The sequence below is a fragment of the Rattus norvegicus genome, chromosome 4 (assembly GCF_036323735.1).
Source record: "Rattus norvegicus strain BN/NHsdMcwi chromosome 4, GRCr8, whole genome shotgun sequence".
Lineage (NCBI taxonomy): Eukaryota > Metazoa > Chordata > Mammalia > Rodentia > Muridae > Rattus > Rattus norvegicus.
This window is the reverse complement of record NC_086022.1, coordinates 110,157,882-110,176,007: the sequence shown is the minus strand read 5'-3', so window position 1 is coordinate 110,176,007 and position 18,126 is coordinate 110,157,882. Positions and strand designations below refer to the sequence as shown.

The 18,126-nt window shown below is 36.2% G+C and overlaps 1 long non-coding RNA gene across 1 annotated transcript in view; it reads right to left on the bottom strand.

The window, feature by feature from the left end:
* LOC120102313 (uncharacterized) overlaps positions 1–18,126 on the bottom strand; it is a 54,139-nt gene that overhangs the window by 9,758 nt on the left and 26,255 nt on the right. The window lies entirely within an intron of this gene.

The following is an 18,126-nucleotide window of genomic DNA, read 5'->3' as shown; positions in this document are numbered from 1 at the left end:
ACAGAATTAGTTGCTTTAAAATGTATTTTAGCACATATATTTTCAGAACTGACAAAGAGGATAAAATGGATGAAAACATCAGGACAGTGCATATAAGGTCTAATTTTCCCCTAAAAATAGTTGTACATAAAGGAGAAAGCCATTCAATATTTATAACGCATAATTGCTAATATCTGCAGCAGTTTGTATTGAACTATAGGTCACAGAAATTGTCTTTTTTTTATTATTGTGCAACAAAATGAGCCTCTAAGTTTCTTGACTTAGACACTAGTGCTTAGATCTTAGAACAGTTTGAGCAGCCCTTAAAGTCACAAAGTGACTGGAACCTCACTTGTTGGTTTTCTGCACTGTTTACCTCTCATCCATCAACATGTTATTTGACTCTCCTCCTAAGAAAAGTAACCACTCGATGGCTGGACTTTACTAGTCAATGAATGCAGTTCCCATGTTTAGAAAGTGTATTTTTCCCAGTATCATCAGCCAGGTGCCTGTGGTCTGATGAAGGAAGTCACCTCTCTGAGGTACTTCTGAATACATTTGAATTACAATGAAGATAACAAGATTCCTGCAGCCTGCAACTTATCCATTTTTAGTTATTTATCAACACAGTAATGGGATTATTAGTAAATTGCTTTTTTCCTCCAACTTGCTCCATTTGACTTCTTCCATTTGCTTGCATTATCAGGAAAATAATTTAATGCATGCTAATGAATTCTAAATTTGCATAAATCATCTCCCTATGTGATTTATAATCCTGACTTAAATATAACCCCAAATACCCACATGCAAGGAAAGCCTATTATATGTGTAGGCATAATTCTCATAATCATACAATTTATAAGCTGAGCAATTGAAGAGATTAGATGACCTCGAGCCACTCAGAAATGAACCTTTTTTCTTACATTCTTACCTCTTTATCGGTCTGTCAATTAGAGAAACTTAGCATATTTCCATCTTGTAGTATTTTCAGCAGTGCATTAATGTTGAACAAGTAATTAGATTTCCTCAAAATCATTTTGGTTTTTTTACATAAAGAAAAGCACAAATAAATATGATTCCAGCTAATTTATTTATACACTCAATACATTTTGTGATAGCTTAATAAATATGCCAAAAACTAAAATATGAAAACAGGATCATAAAGAAAGAATGAGCACAAAACACTATTCTCTAAAACAAGAGAAAATGAGTGGAATCTTAGTGACATATTTATTGCCATCTCTCTAATACCAACACTTACAAAAATAGCAGTTACTTATTTACAGGTGTTCTTTTAAGCATATATTCATGTTAACCATTTAATTCCCTTAAGTGGCCTTCAACATCAGCCCAGTTTTCAGCTATAGTTTACCAATCCAGTTACTGATACATGAAAAGATAATGCAGATTCAGTAAATTACAAAGGAAGAAGGAATGTTGATCACTGATCACATTGTGCAATGTGCAAACCATTACAAAGTATGGTCCAGGCAAACTAGTATTAATAGAAATTTGGATATATCTATCGCTCCTTATCAGTTGGTTAGGTCCTTCTATGATTTTGGGGGGTGGGGTGAGCACAATGTATGAAAGAAGTTACACTAATACTTTGTATTGGCCAAATCTAAAAGTGTTTTTTGGCACGCATGAATATGCAGTGATAATGATTAATCAAAAAAGGTATTCAAAAACATGTCAGCAGGGGAAAAGATCATGCCATTCACGTTGGAAGGAAATTGAATAGCCTATTAAAATTGTCATCAGAAAGAAAGCATCCTATCTTAACAATATCAAAAAGAACAGCTATTAACTAGCAGAAGAAAAAATAGCCCGAAAAGGAGGACATGTATGAATTGAGGTCTTACACAAGAAACAGTATCATATATTTGCAAAGCAGATAAAATTATGCAATTACTAAGTTTCTCATCTAACCACGATCAAAGCATAGTTTTTTTCATACTCTACAATCTTTTAGGAGTGTCACGTTTTCTCTTAGGCTAATAGGTGTAAAAAAGGAGAACTCCAGGTTCTCTGATTCAGTTTCTCTGAAGAAGTCTTTGTTCTGTTTTCACAATAGACTAGCCACTTATTAGCTGATAATATCACTGACCACAAAGGGGAAGATTAGAACTCTCATACCACTCTCATTATTCCTTCTGGCATAGGAGCAATAGCTACTGCACCTATACACTCAGAAATGCCCAGAGTACCATAATAATTCCCCATAGGGACCAAAGATACACAGCAGAAGGAACAGGAGAAGAGAAAATGATGCACTCCTGAAAAATGTTCAGGAAAAAAAAGTCAGGGAATAATGAGGTGGATAACTAATACAAAGATTAAAAGATGAGAGAAGGGGAAATAACAGCCACAATAATGCCAAGAAAAATAGACCTCAGTTTTTCAGCTCTGGACAATCTTTAAAATAGCTAATGTAAAACCTGATGTGTTTTTAAAAAGGAATGATAAGTAGGGAAACAATACCAAAAGATGTCCTAGATTCAGGCAGTCTCGCTGTACAAAGTTGGGGAGGATTGTATTTAGCAACATAAAAAAAAATAAATCCAGCAATTTGCTTTGCATCTTTGGCATCCAACTAGCAGATGCATGAATAATGTTACCTGAAGTTGGAGCTCATAAGGCAACCTTCCCAGCAGATTATTTTCCATAACTAAAGAAAGTTAAGCCTCTGATTTTGGCTAAGGTGAGTACACACAGTTAGGCAGAGGTGTCTTTCTCTAGAGCTACAGAAACTATTTCTATTCAGAGAGAATGACACACACACACAGAGAGAGAGAGAGAGAGAGAGAGAGAGAGAGAGAGAGAGAAACAGAGACAGATAGAGAGACATAGACAGAGAAAGAGACACAGAGAGACACAGAGATGCAGAGACAGAGATAGAGACAGAGACAGAGAGACAGAGAAGAGTACCAGGGATTATTAAGGACTAGATGTATTATAGGTGAACAGAGATAGGTCAGCAGAGACTGTGAACATAGAAACTCTGGGTTACCTTGGAAGTTCCCATTACAACCCAGGAACTGAAAGCTACCCTATTAATCTCAGAAACAAAGTCCTGATGTAACTTTTAAAAACCTCACTTTAAGTTGTAAACTGCATCACTTCTGTCATTGCAGTATTCTACATGGAACAACGTAAGAGGGAAGAAATTTTAAGATTTAACGCACAAGGAACACTGAGTAATCTTGATCTCTTTTAAACTACTGCACTCATTTCCTAATTACACTGCTTTAATTTCATGGTGCTGTTCAGACTTCATTTGATCATTGTCTGTGGTTCTGTACATGCTCAATTAGGTAATCTTTGCTATTGTTTCCATGCACTATTCACATACAAGTCCTCTCTATTCTTGCTTCATTTTCTTTTTCTTTTCAGTCTCTCTCGGTTCTATTCCCTTTAAAATGTTAATTAAATGAAATTAATTTAATTTTATGTGTAGAGCACATGCCAAAGCATATATATATATACCACTCAGAGGACAATATCTTGGTGACAATTTTCTCCTTTTTACACCTTGTGATTCCTGGGGATCGGTCTTGGTGGCCAGGGTCATTAGGTGTAGAGGTTTCCTACCAGCTCACTTTAAATTTTTTTGAATTGACAAAGTATTTGCAGCATTAACACCAGTAACATGGTACCTCTAAACTTGCTGCCACCTCCAGGTGTACACAGTTAGGTCAGAAAAAAATTAAGGAAAATTTTTAAAAAGTCAGCTCCCTGTACCAATTAGAATTTAGTTTCTTTTTGACATTTTAGCTACAAACTTCTTTGACTTTAATCATCTTTAAATTATATGAATCCTATTTATACAAACTTTTCTCATTCCATTCATTTGTCTTTTCTTGCCAATGAAGTAATACTAACATTAATTCTTGTCCTTATCCCACATATACCCCTTCTATCCTGAAATCTAGTAACTAATAACTTAATTTATATAATTATATCCTTGATTATGTATTTGAAAAATGATATTGAAGGTGGGTCCACTGTATTTTTCTTGATATTACTCCATTGGCAGAGTAGGCTTATACAGCAGTTGTGGCTTTGTCAGTATTTTTTGCTCAGAGTGGTACCTGACACCCTGAGTGTATGAACTGATGCATTTGCTACTTAACTCTCCTGTGGAAGAATAACATCTTAATCCTACTATCTGTATCCATTTGATTCATTCAAATTATTTTCAATTAAAAGAGTACATCTTATGAAAATAACCCAGTCAATGAAATAATAATAGAAACACATGTCTAAATACAAGCATAAGAAACATGGAAACTCAAGACAATGTGAACCCTGCAATCAAAGGATTTTATTTTATAGTAAGGCATTCGAATGAGAGTGAATTGTATGACAACACAAAGAGTAGTTCAAAGATTTCGTTAAATCAAAGAGGATTTAGAAATGTCTGAATTAATTCCAAGGAATACGTAACAGTAAATATATCAAAAACAATTGCTGACTTCTTAGCCGAAAACTTAAAAGCCTGTTATGATATATTCTAAAGTGTAAAAGGCAACAGCTGCCTTCCCCAAATAATGTATCCAGTAAAACTGTCCATTACAACTGATAGAGGAGAAACTTTCCCTGAGAAACATAAAAAAATTCATAATCAATAACCAAACTGCAGATGATATTTGAATGAAGAACTAAACAAACCCATGGAAAACAGAATAGAACAAATGATCATGACAACACAGTAATTAAGCAAATGACAGAAACACTCAGAAACCCAGCAAGATGACATTCATCCATATTTTACAACAACTTTTACTATTAATGGTATAAATTTTCCAAGTAAAATCCATGAACTAGGAGGCTGGATTACAAAAGAAAATGTATGCAACTATCCCTCTAACAAACTCTCCTTACTGAGAGTGGGATGGTGGAAAAGGCATTTGAAACTAAAGGAATTAGATTGTTAGTAGATGATACTATTCTACCTTTTGACAATGGAGACTGCACAACAAAATAGTAGAGAAGATAAACAAGCTCACTCCATATTGGATAAGAGAAAACAAATTGAAAAGACAAGTCAATTCTAAATATGCATGCACCAAAAACAAGATCCCAAAATTTCATAAAATGAGCATTACTGCATCTGAAGACACAATCATAGTGAATAACTCCTCACATTCATGAATAGGCAGGATATTCTAACAAAACCTAAGCAAAAAGTTCTCTGAATTAAATAACAGTAGAGAAAAAATGAACCAAATATATATGTTCAGGGATCATTGAAACCAAACACATTGAAAATGAACACTCTGAATAGTCCAAGGGTATTTCTACATAATATGATATACTGTAGCACATTGTACTATATTAGTCAAGATTCTCTAGAGTCACAGAAGTTATGGACTAGACTGCATCCTCTTTCTCTCTCTTCCCTCCTACACACCTCTCCATATATATGACCTGCTGGCTTACTGGATGGTTCTTGGATGTGAATGAACCATCCAAGAGTTCAGTATGTGCAAATTTTCACAAGACTGGATATCTGTTTATGTTTGAATCATGAAGATGTATGCTGCAATGCCAGTGAGGTAATGTATGTGCTAGTACGACAAGGCCAAACAGGCAAAGGAGCAAAAAACTCCATGCTTTTACATATGCTTCCAGCAGGATTGTGGCCCAGGATAAAGGTCTGTATTCTGACATCAAGATCTGAATCAGAAGTGTATCATCCTATCTCAAAGGTATGGACTAAAAGTGAATTTATCCACTTCAAACCAGGCAGAAAATTTCTTACAAGTGTACCCTGTATATCTGGATTGTAGTTCATTACAGAAATAGTCAAGTTGACAACCAAGAATAGCAATCATACATTTAAATTAAAACTTAGAGAATATCTATAGCTTCTTGTAGTCTATCTGATCACAATAGGCTAAAGGTAAAAATAAGCAGGAAATATAAACTCTATAAAATATACAAATTGAAAGAGATAGAATATTATCAATAGAATTAAAGGTGAATATTAAAATTTTATGCCAGACAGTAATGAAACTCAGAAAACCCTAAAGACATCCCTTGAAAAATGTAATGCCCATAAAAATAAAATATAAAATAAATCAAAAAATTTCTAGACATACATTACCAAAATATAGCCATGTTGATATAACCAAATGAAACATCTAAATTTATCAATGGGAGTAAAATATTGATAAAATATATCCTGCAAGCAAAAACTGACAAGTTTGAGATAAATTACCACTGAATTCTCCAAGACTCTAACAGAACTAATACTACTTATCTCCAAACTATTTCACAATATATGAATGATGCTAAGTAATATTTATAGCATAAATATTTCCCTGAGACTAAAACTAGATAGTCACATGGCAATCAAAGATTATAGGTCAGTCTACCCTATGATCACAAATACAAATAGTCTTAATAAAATACTTTCAAACCAAACTGACATACAAATATAATCATATGGTCAGGTTAGCTTGTTTCTAGGAGGTAAGGGCATTTCCACATATAGAAATAATAATTTAACGAGATGATAATGAGATTTATTTTTCCTTTGAGTTTGTTACATAGTGGATTACATTGATGGATGTCCGTATATTGAATGACCCCAGCATCTCTGGGATGAAGCCATGGTGATCATTCTGATGTGTTCTTGGATTCAGTTTGCAAGAATTTTGAGTATTTTCATCAATATTCATGAGAGAAATTGGTCAGAAGTTCTCTTTCTTTGTTGTGTCTTTGTGTGGCTTAGGTATTAGTGTAACTGTGGATTCATATAATGTATTACGTAGTGTTTCTTCTGTTTCTATTTTAGGAAATATTTTGAAAAGTATTGGTATTAGGTCTTTTTTGAAGGTCTGATAGAATTCTGCATAAAAACCATGTGTTCTTGGGGATTTTTTGGTTGGGAGACGTTTAATGACTGCACATGATAATCTTATTAGATTATGAAAATGCCTTTCATAAAATACAATACCTCTTCGTGCTAACAGTATTGGAGAGAATAGGAATTCAAGGACTATACCTAGATATAATAAAAGCAATATGCATCAGCCAATAGCTTCAAACTAAAGGAAGAGAAACTTGAAGAAATCCCACTAAAATCAGGGACAAGGCAAGGCTTCTCTCCCCTATCTATTCAATATAGTACTTGAAGTTCTAGCCAAAGCAATTAGGCAACAAAAGGAGATCAAAGGGATACAAATTGGAAAGGATAAAGTCAACATATCACTTTTTGCAGACCATAGTATACATAACTGACCCAAAAAATTAAACTAGACAATTCCTGCAGCTGATAAACAGCTTCATCAAAATGGCTGGATACAAAATGAATTCAAAAAAATCAGGAGCTTTCCTCTACTCAAATGATAAACAGACTGAGAAAGAAATTTGGACAATGAGACCCTTCACATTAGTCACAAATAATACAAAATATCTTGGTGTGACACTAACCAAGCAAGTGAAATATATGTATGACAAGAACTTCAAGTCTCTGAAGAAAGAAATTGAAGAAGGCCTCAGAATATGAAAAGATGTCCCAGGCTCATGGATTGGAGAATTAATATAGTAAAAATAACCATCTTACTTAAATAAATCTACAGATTCAATATAATCCCATAAAAATTCCAATTCAATTCTTCACAGACATAGAGCAACTTTGAAATTTATCTGGAATAACAAAAAACCCAGGATATCAAGAACCATTCTCAACAATAAAAGAACTTTTGGAGGAATCACCATCCCTGATCTCCAGCTATACAACAGAGAAATAGTGATAAAAACACATGACATTGGTACAGAGACAGACAGGTAGATCAATGGAAAAGAACTGAAGACCCAGAAATGAATCCATACACCTATAATTACTTAATCTTTGACAAAAGAGATAAAACCATCCAGTGGCAAAAAGACAGCATTTTCAAAAAAATGGTACTGGTTCAACTGGCAGTCGCCTTATAGAAGAATGCAAATTGACCCATTCTTATCTCCTTGTACAAAGATCAAGTACAAGTGGATCAAGAACCTCCACATCAAAAAGAACCAATGAATTTAATAGAAGAGAAACTAGGAAGAACCTGGAGGACAATTGCATAGGGGAAAATTTCCTAAACAGAAAACCCGTGGCTTATGCTCTAAAATCAAGAATTGACAAATGGGACCTAATAAAATTGAAAAGCTTCTGTAAGGAGAAGGACACTGTCAATAGGACAAAATGGCAATTCACAAATTGGGAAAGGATCTTTACCAATTTTATATCCAATAGAGTGCTAATATCCCAAATATTCAAAGAACTCAAGAAGTTAATATTCCAGAGAACCAAATAATCCTATTAAAATTGGGGTACAGAACTGAACAAAGAATTTGCAACTGAGGAATCTCAAATGGCTGAGAAGCACCTAAAGAAATGTTCAACTTTCTTTGTCATCAGGTAAATGCAAATCAAAACAAACATGAGTGTCCACCTCGCACCAGTCAGAATGGTTAAGATCAAAAACTCTGGCAACAGCAGATGTTGGAGAGGATGTGAGAAAGAGGAACACTCCTCCATTGCTGGTGGGATTGCAAGCTAGTATAACCACTTTGGGAATCAGTCTGGCAGTTACACAGGAAATTGGAAATAGTTCTACCTGAGGACCCAGCTATACCACTCCTGGGCATATACTCAAAAGATGCTCCAGCACATAACAAGGACACATGGTCCACTATGTTCATAGCAATCTTTTTTTTTTCTTTTTTTCGGAGATGAGGACCAAACCCAGGGCCTTGTGTTTGCTAGGCAAGCGTTCTACCACTGAGCTAAATCCCCAACCCCAGCAATCTTATTTGTAATATCCAGGAATTGGAAAGTTTCCAGTTGTTCATCAATAGAGGGATGGATACAAAAAATGTGATTTACAAAATGGAGAACTACTCAGCTATTAAAAACAACGATTTCATGAAATTCATAGGCAAATGGATCAAACTTGAAAATATCATCCTGAGTGAGGTATCCCAGTCACAAAAAAGCACACATGGTATTTACTCACTGATAAGTGGCTATTAGCCAAAAAGGAGCTCATACTAGCCACAATACAACTCATAGATCATATGAAACTCAAGAAGAAGGAAGATAACACCAAAGTGTGGATGTTATACTACTGCTGAGTAGGGGGATGAGAAAAATGTCTGGGAAGTAGAGAGAGAGAGGAATCTGGGAGAGAGAGGAGAGGCAGGTAAAAAAGGGGGGCGCTGTTCAGAGATGATAGAGATGGGGGAGATGTACAGAGGGTCAGGAATTTGAAAGTAGGTGTGTGGCAGTGGAGAAAGGGAAACTGAGGTTAGCCACTAGAAAGTCCCAGATGCCAGGGACTCAAGAGTTTCCCAGGGCCTAACAAGGAGGACTTTAGCAGAAATACCCAACAAAGGGAAGATAGAACCTGTAGAGATCATTTTTTTTATTAACTTGAGTATTTCTTATATACATTTCGAGAGACCATTTCAAGTAGATAGGTACAGCTCAGTGTTAAGGGATGGGGCTATCAACCCACCGCGAAAAAACTAATCCAGAATTCCTCCTGCTGAAAGAAAACACAGGGCAAAGAGTAGAACAGAAACTGAAGGAAAAGCCATCCAGAGACTGCCCCACCTAGGGATCCATTCCATTTGCTGACACCAAATCCAGACACTATTGCTGATGCCAAGAGGTTCCTACTGAGAGAAGTCCGCTATAGCTGTCCTCTGAGAGGCTCTGCTCTGGACCAATACAGATGAGGATGTTCACATCCATACATTGGACTGAGAATAGGGACCTCAATGGGTAAGTTAGGGCAAGGACTGTAAGAGCTGAAGGGGTTTGTACCCTCATAGGAAGAACAATATCAACCTACCAGACCACCTTCCCCCCAATGTCCCCGGGGACTAAGCCAACAAACAAAGTGTACACAGTGGCTATCCATGGCTCCAGCTGAATATGTAAGAGGATTACCTTCTCTGGTATCACTGGGAGGAGACACCCTTGTTCCTGTGCAGGCTTGATTACCCAGGATGGGGGAACCTATACCGCTGAGTTATGAGTGGGTGTGAGGATGGGGGAGCACCCTCATAGAGGCAGGGGGTAGGGAGAAGGTGCTAGCGGACTTGTTGAGGGGAAACTGGGAAGGAGATAGCATTTGAAATGTAAATAAATAAAATAACCAACAAAAAGAAAATAAAAATCTGTAACATAAATCAGCTCAGGAATAATATTATACTTTAATCTCAATAAATAGAGAAAGGAATTTTTGACAAAATCCAACATATTTCTAAGATAAAAATCTTGAAGGGAATATGAGTATAAGGAATATATCTCAAATTAATGACAAATAAATATATGCCAAACCAAAAACAAACATTATAATAGAAGTGAAAATAAAAAAAATAATTCTAATAAAATCAGGAATTAGAAAAGAGTGTCTACTTTCCACATTTATTTAATGTGGTACTTAGAACATTGGCTAGAACACACAGCAAGAAAAAGAAACAAACTTGACCCAAAAGTAAAAGAAAAAGTCAAAGTATCTTTATATGTAGATGATAGGATTCCATATAATTAGAATTTCAAACTCTTCCAGTAAAAGCTTTGGACAGATTAACATGTATAGCAAAAGAAAAGAATACAGATTAGCCTACAGAAATCAGTGTCCTTCCAATGCATTAGCAGACATGCTGAAAGTCAAATTTGGAAAGTATCCTCATGCATAATAGCCTCAATAAACACAAAGTCAAATAAAAGTAATTATAGTAGTAGTGGTACTGATAATAATAATATTAATAATGATATTGATGATGGTGATGATGATGATGATAGCAAAAGGAACCACTACAGAGTAACCATATCTATGGAAATTAAACATCTCCACCAACAAAAATGGTAAACATGGAAAAAAAGATATTTAATAAAACACTAAGAAAGATCTACCATGTTCATTGACTAGAAGAATTAAAAATTTAAAAATAATCATAATACTAAAATTCGTGGATTCAATACACTCTTTGTCAAATTTTCATTGGTACTGTTTTCAGTACTAGAAAGGTAAGGATATAAAAATTCCTGGTAAAATAAAGTAATCTGAGCAAATAAACAGTGCTGGGAATATCACCACATGAGATCACAAAGCTAAAATAACATGGGGCTCCTACAGAACTAGTATAAAAATCAGTATGGTAGAATATAGGACCCAGGTACAAGTCATCACAGATACAATCATCTGATTTTAGAAGAAAAAGAAATGGTTCCTGTAAATATTCTTGCGAGCAAAGATCACCTCTTTCATGAATGTTCCTGGGAAAACTGGATGTTCCCAGGAGGAAGAGTTGGTCAGAATTGCAAGAACCAGTGAGAAACTTTGTGCCTTATTTCTGATCTATATACCATACACTGCCAGTGTAAGGAAACTGCTTCAGAACATACGTATATAGGCAAAAACTTCCTGAAAAGAATCCAAATACCTAATGAAACAATTCTAACACCATAACACTTGTAATTACTTGAAATGAAGTAAGTGGAGAAAATTTTGGGTAACTACACAAAGTGAAACATATTATCAAGAATATTGAAGGAATTTAAAATATTAAATACCAACTAATTAAACATCAAATCAATAAATGTGGTTATGTCAAGAAGCTTTAAAAATTAACATTGTACTCGTTTGAATAAGATTGATTGCCATAGGCTTATATATTTGAATGCTTAGAAACTAGGAAGAAGAATTTTTTACTTTTTACTTGAATATTATTTTATATTTTAAATGTAATCCCCTTTCCCAGATTCGCCTTCCCAAAGCCCCCATCCCATCCTCCCTCCCCCTGCTTCTATGTGGGTACTCCCCCATCCACCCAGATACTCCCATTAAACCACCTATGCATTCCCCTACCCTGGAGCATTGAGCCTCTCCTCCAATTGATGGCCTACAAGGCCCATCCTCAGCTACATGTGCAACTGCAACCATGGGTCCCTCCACTCTTTGGTGGTTTAGTCCCTGGGAATTCTGGGGGTTTTGGTTGGTTAATATTGTTGTTCTTCCTATGGAATTGCAACCACTTCAGTTCCTCAGTCCTTTCTCTAACTCCTCCATTGTGGACCCTGTGCTTACTCTAATGGTTGGTTTCTTTCTCCTAGTTCCTCAGTCCTTTCTCTAACTCCTCCATTGTGGACCCTGTGCTTACTCCAATGGTTGACTGTGGGCATCCACCTCTGTATTTGTCAGGCTCTGGCAAAGCCTCTCAGGAAACAGCTATATCAGGTTCCTGTCAGCAAGCACTTGGCATCTGCAACAGTGTTTGGGTTTGGTGGCTGCATATGGGATGGATCCCCAGGTAAGACAGTCTCTGGATCGCCTTTCCTTCAGTCTCTGCTTCACATTTTGCCTCCATATTTCCTTCTTTGAGTATTTTGTTCACCCTTCTAAGATGAACTGAAGCATCCTCACTTTGGTCTTCCTTCTTCTTGATCTTCATGTGGTATTCTGAGCTTTTGGGATAATGTCCACTTATCAGTAGGTGTAGACCATGTGTCTTCTTTTGTGTCTGCATTACCTCATGCAGGTCCTCAGGTAGAACTATATTCAAATTTCTGAGAAATTGACAGACTGATTTCCAGAGTGGTTGTACCAGTCTGCAATCCCACCAACAAAGGAGTGTTCCTCTTTCTCTACAACCTGGCCAGCATCTGCTGTCACCTGAGTTTTTGATCTTAGCCATTCTGACTGGTGTGTGGTGGAGTCTCAGGGTTGTTTTGTTTGGCATTTCCCTAATGACTATGGATGTTGAACATTTCTTTAGGCATTTCTCAACCATTCAATATTTATCAGTTGAGATTTCTTTGTTTAGCTCTGTATCCCATTTTTATTAGAATTATTTGGTTCTTTTGGAGTCTAGCTTCTTTAGTTCTTTGTGTATATTGGATATTATCCCTCTATGAGATGTAGGATTGCTACAGATCTTTTCTCAATCTGTTGGTTGCCATTTTGTCCTATTAACAGTGTCCTTTGCTTTACAGAAGCTTTTCAATTTTATGAGGTCCCATTTGTCTATTAGAGCATATTAGCCATTGGTATTCTGTTTAGGAAAATTTCTCCTATGCCCTGTTTTTAGGCTCTTTCCCAATTTCCCTTCTATTAGGTTCAGTGTATCTGGTTTTTTGTGGAGGTCCTTGACCCACTTGTACTTGTTCTTTGTACAAGTAGATAAGAATGGATCAATTTGCATTCTTCTTTATGCAGACCCCTAGCTGAACCAACACCATTTCTTGAAAATGCTGTTTTTTTTTCCCCCATTGGATGGTTTTAGCTCCTTTGTCAAGGTACAAATGACCATAGTTGTGTGCTTTCATTTCTGGTTCTTCAATTTTTTGCATACTGTACATTTTATTTCACATTTTCAAATATTGTATATTGTGTTTTTATACAATATTGCAAAGTTGTATGATTAGTAAACCATGTATGAGCAAAACATCATGAATAATGCTTGTATAATTTTCTGAAATGACCGAAAGGGTACATAAAGGAATCATTAACTAAGAGTGGAAAATACAAGATACCGAAAGATTTGAGGTTTTATGTGTCAGTCTGTGACCACTGATTTCCCTTTTATTTTTATTAAAATGTAGCTTAAGTACCCTCAGTTAAACGGTACAATTTCTTTTTCCTAGTCCTTGCACTATGACATGTTTGGTTGTCCTGTTTTGACTTCAAATTACTCTGTGTGTGTGTGTGTGTGTGTGTGTGTGTGTGTGTGTGTGTGTGTGTGCCTGTGTGTATCTGTGTGTATGTACATATGTATGTGTGTATGTATGTATTTGTGTGTGTGTGTATGTGTTTGTGTGTGTGGGAAAGTGAACATTTGTTTGCATACATGTATGCAAAGAGGCCAGTGTCAATATTCCATCAATTCTCTTCTGTTTGTATACCTACCTTTCTCTCTACCAATATCATGTAGTTTTTATGATGATTGCAGAAGGGATGGTGATTCAATCAGAAGTTCTTACATTGTTGAGAACAGTTTTCACTATCCTGGGTTTTTTGTTATTCCAAATGAAAGTGAAATTTTTTGAAAGTGGTGTAAGTATGTCACTGGGAATTGGTATTGATGTTCCAAAAGTCCATTCCTTGCTCAGCTTCTATTTCTCTATGCCTATGAATTAGGGTGGAGTTCTCAGCTACTGCTGTGATGCATGTCTGCATGTGGCTATGCTTCCTGCCATGGTGGTAATGGATTAAGCCTTTAAAATAGTAAGCAAGTCCCCAGTTAAATGCTTTTCCTTACTAATGTTGCTTTGGTATGCTATGTCTTCACAGAAAGGGACAGTGACTAAGCAAAGATCATTAGCCATCAACAAAATAGAAATTAAATATCCAAAAGATGTGCACAAATTTTAATTAAAATGTAGTCTTTATGAAGATAGGTAACAAATGGTGGTAAGGATGTGAAAAAGACATTGGTAGTGGAAAACAAGTTCATGCACCCAGTGTAGAAATCATACACGTTTCTCAAAAAAGAAAACAAACAAACAAACAAATATTTGTTCTATACCACAGTTATTACTCAAGAGACTAAAAAACAGACACGGCATAGTTATTTACATCTATTGAACTATTGTTAAGATCTATGCTATGGAACCAATATAAAAATCTATCAACGGTGAGACAATTGAAGAAAGTGAACATATACCCAGAATGAAATCTTATTAGGACTAAAATGAACAAATTCATTATAACTTACAGATGGATGGATATAAGCAGAAATTATATTAAATAAGTATAGTCATTCTATTAAAAACAAAGCCAGCTATTGTATACTTTTGGCCACTTTAGCAGGATGAAGACTAAGGGGAAAAAAGGAGGAAGACAGGGTTTACAGAGAGGGAAATGATGCAGGAGTATAAACTTAAAGGCATTAGACATTTATATTAAAATGTCATAATAGATGCAGTGCTAAGGCTGGAGAAAGGAGAGATGGCTTAGCAGATATGTATGTTTTTAGTGTTTTTAGGTTTTACAGAGATTGAGAATTCGGTTCCCAAATCATGGACCAGGATTTCACCTGGATTCTCATTTTCTCTATATTGTCAGATCCATTTTTTTTAGTGTATTTAGTACTTTTCCACGGTAGACAACACTGAAAAGATTTTTGTACTGTACCAGCAAAAAATGCATTATAGGATCACATTACTTTACAACTCAATTCTATTTAACTATTTAGTCATTGCTTGGCCCTTCTGATATTCTACATGCACTCTTGGTAGATTGGCCCGCCTGTTCCCCCACTCTACACACTACATGTCTTCCAGAAGGTCAGCATCAACCAAGGACACAGGTAAAACCCCCGCCCCAATATACTCACCAGCTTGGACGCCCATAGAGCCCATCAGACTTAGTATCTGTCAAACCCTGCTGGAGTTCTAATGCCCTCCTAGTCTGTTTGTTGACCTGTATCTGTGGCTGATCAGCATGCCCATTACCCAACATACACCCCTGCCTGTCTCCTAGGAAGACTGTTCTAATCCGGCACATAGGAGTTCTGCTTTAACCAAGGACACAGCAGGACTGCCCTAACAAGAAACAATACAGTGTAATTCCCACCTCCCGGGAGCTCAGCTCTAAGCCAGGATACACAGTTAGCTCTATCTGTATCAAAAGAGGCCTACTCCATTCAAAAACACCCAGGCTGGTATAACCCAAGGCAAACAGATGGTGAAAGGCAAGCACAAGAGCATAACTAACAGAAGCCATTGCAATTTTGTCACCATCAGAACCCAGGTCTCTTACCATACAAAGCTCTAGATACTCTAATAATACTGAAGATCAAGATTCTGACTTAAATCCTATCTCATGAATATGATAGAGGCCTTTAAGGAGGACAAAATAATTCCTTTGAAGAAATGCAGGAAAATATAGTCAAACCCTTAAAGAGAAATAAATCCCTTAAAGAAATACAGGAAAATACAATCAAATAGGTGATAGAACTGAACAAAATGTTTCAAGGCCTAAAATTGAAAATGGAAATGATAAAGAAATGGAATATGCAGATGGGACCCTAAGAAAGAGAACAGGAAATACAGATGCAATCACCACTAGAAGAATGCAAGGGTTGGAAGAAAGCAACTCAAGCATAGAAAATATCATCGAAGGTATTAATAAACCTGTCGAAGAAAATTGCAAGTGGAAAAAGTTTTTAACTCAAAATATCCAGGAATTAAGGATGCAATGATGAGAAAAAAACCTAAGAATAATACAAAGAGAAAAGGGTGCAGATTCCCAGTTAAAAGGGCCAGAAAGCATCCTCAAAAATCATAAAAGAAAGCTACCTTAACCTAAAGAAAGATATGGCCATAAAAGTATAGAAACCTGAAGGACTCCACATATATTGGAGTATAAAAGCAAATCCTTTAGCCACATAATAATCAAGCCACTAAATGTGTACAACAACAACAACAATAACAACAACAACATCAAAAAAATGTATTAAAACTTTCAAGAGAAAAAAGCCAAGTAACATAAAAAGGCAGACCTAGCAGAATTACACTTCACTTCTCAAAAAATACTTTAAAAGCCAAAAGATCCTGGACAGATGTCTTTTTTTCTCCATCTTTATTAAATTGAGTATTTCTTATTTACACTTCAATTGTTATTACCTTTTCCGGTTTCCAGGCCAACATACACCTAACCCTTCCCCTTCCCTTCTGTATGGGTGTTCCCCTCCCCATCCTCCCCCATTACCACCCTCCCCCCAACAATCCGGTTCATTGGGGGTTCAGTCTTGGCAGAACCAAGGGCTTCCCCTTCCACTGGTGCCCTTACTAGGCTACTCATTGCTACCTATGCAGTTGGAGCCCAGGGTCAGTCCATGTATAGTCTTTGGGTAGTGGCTTAGTCCCTGGAAGCTCTGGTTGGTTGGCATTGTTGTTCATATGGGGTCTCAAGCCCCTTCAAACTCTTTCAGTCCTTTCTCTTATTCCTTCAATGGTGGTCCCTTCTCAATTCAGTGGTTTGCTGCTGGCATTCGCCTATGTATTTGCAATATTCTGGCTGTGTCGACAGATGACTTATAAACCTAAAGAGAACACAAATGCCGGTGAGGACAAATATAGCCAGCAAAATTGTCAGCCACTATAGATAGAGAAACCAAGGTGTTCCAAGACATATTTAAGTTTAAAAAGTATTTTCTAATACTCTAGCCCTAGAGAGGACACTAGAAGGAAAACTCCAAAACAAGGAGGGAAACTGCAGACAAGTAAAAAACAAGAAATTAATCATGTCACACCATATAGAAAAGAAGAGGATTACACATATACATTATATCACCACCAATAACAAAATAAAAAGAACTAACAATCATTATTATTGCTCAACATCAATGGACTCGATTCCTCAATAAAAATACAGTCTAATACACTAGGTATGAAAACAGGATCCAACATTCTGCTGCAAACAAGAAAGACACTTCAGCAACAAAGAGAGACACTACTGCAGAGTAAAGTGCTGGGGAAAAAAGTTTTCCAAGAAACAAGCTGTAGCAGTCATTCTAATATTCAAAAAAATAGACTTTCAACCAAATGTAATAAAAATGATGGGGAAGACCATGTCATAATCACCAAAGTAAAAAATCGGCCAAGATAAAGACTACATTCTGAACATTTATGTCTCAAATGCAAGAGTATCCATCTTTGCAAAATGAACTTTCCTAAAGCTCAAAACACACATTTGAATCCCACACCCCACCCTCACCAGTGGATTGGTCATTGAACCAGAAACTAAACAGAAATAGAATGAAATTAACAGAAGTTATGAGCCAAGAGTTTGGGCTAATATCTACTTATCAGTGAGTGTATACCACATGTGTTTGTGGCAGGGTTACCTCACTCAGGATCGTAATTTCTAGTCCGAACCATTTACCTGAGAATTTCATGAAGTCATTGTTTTTAATAGCTGAGTAGTACTCCATTGTGTAAATGTACCACATTTTCTGTATCCATTGCTCGGTTGAAGGACAACTAGGTTATTTCCAGATTCTGGTTATTATAATTAAGGCTGCTATGAACATAGTGGAACATGTGTCCTTATTATAAACTGTGGTATTTGCCCAGGAGTTGTAAAGCTGGGTCCTCAGGTAGTACTTTGTCCAATTTTCTGAGAAACTGAC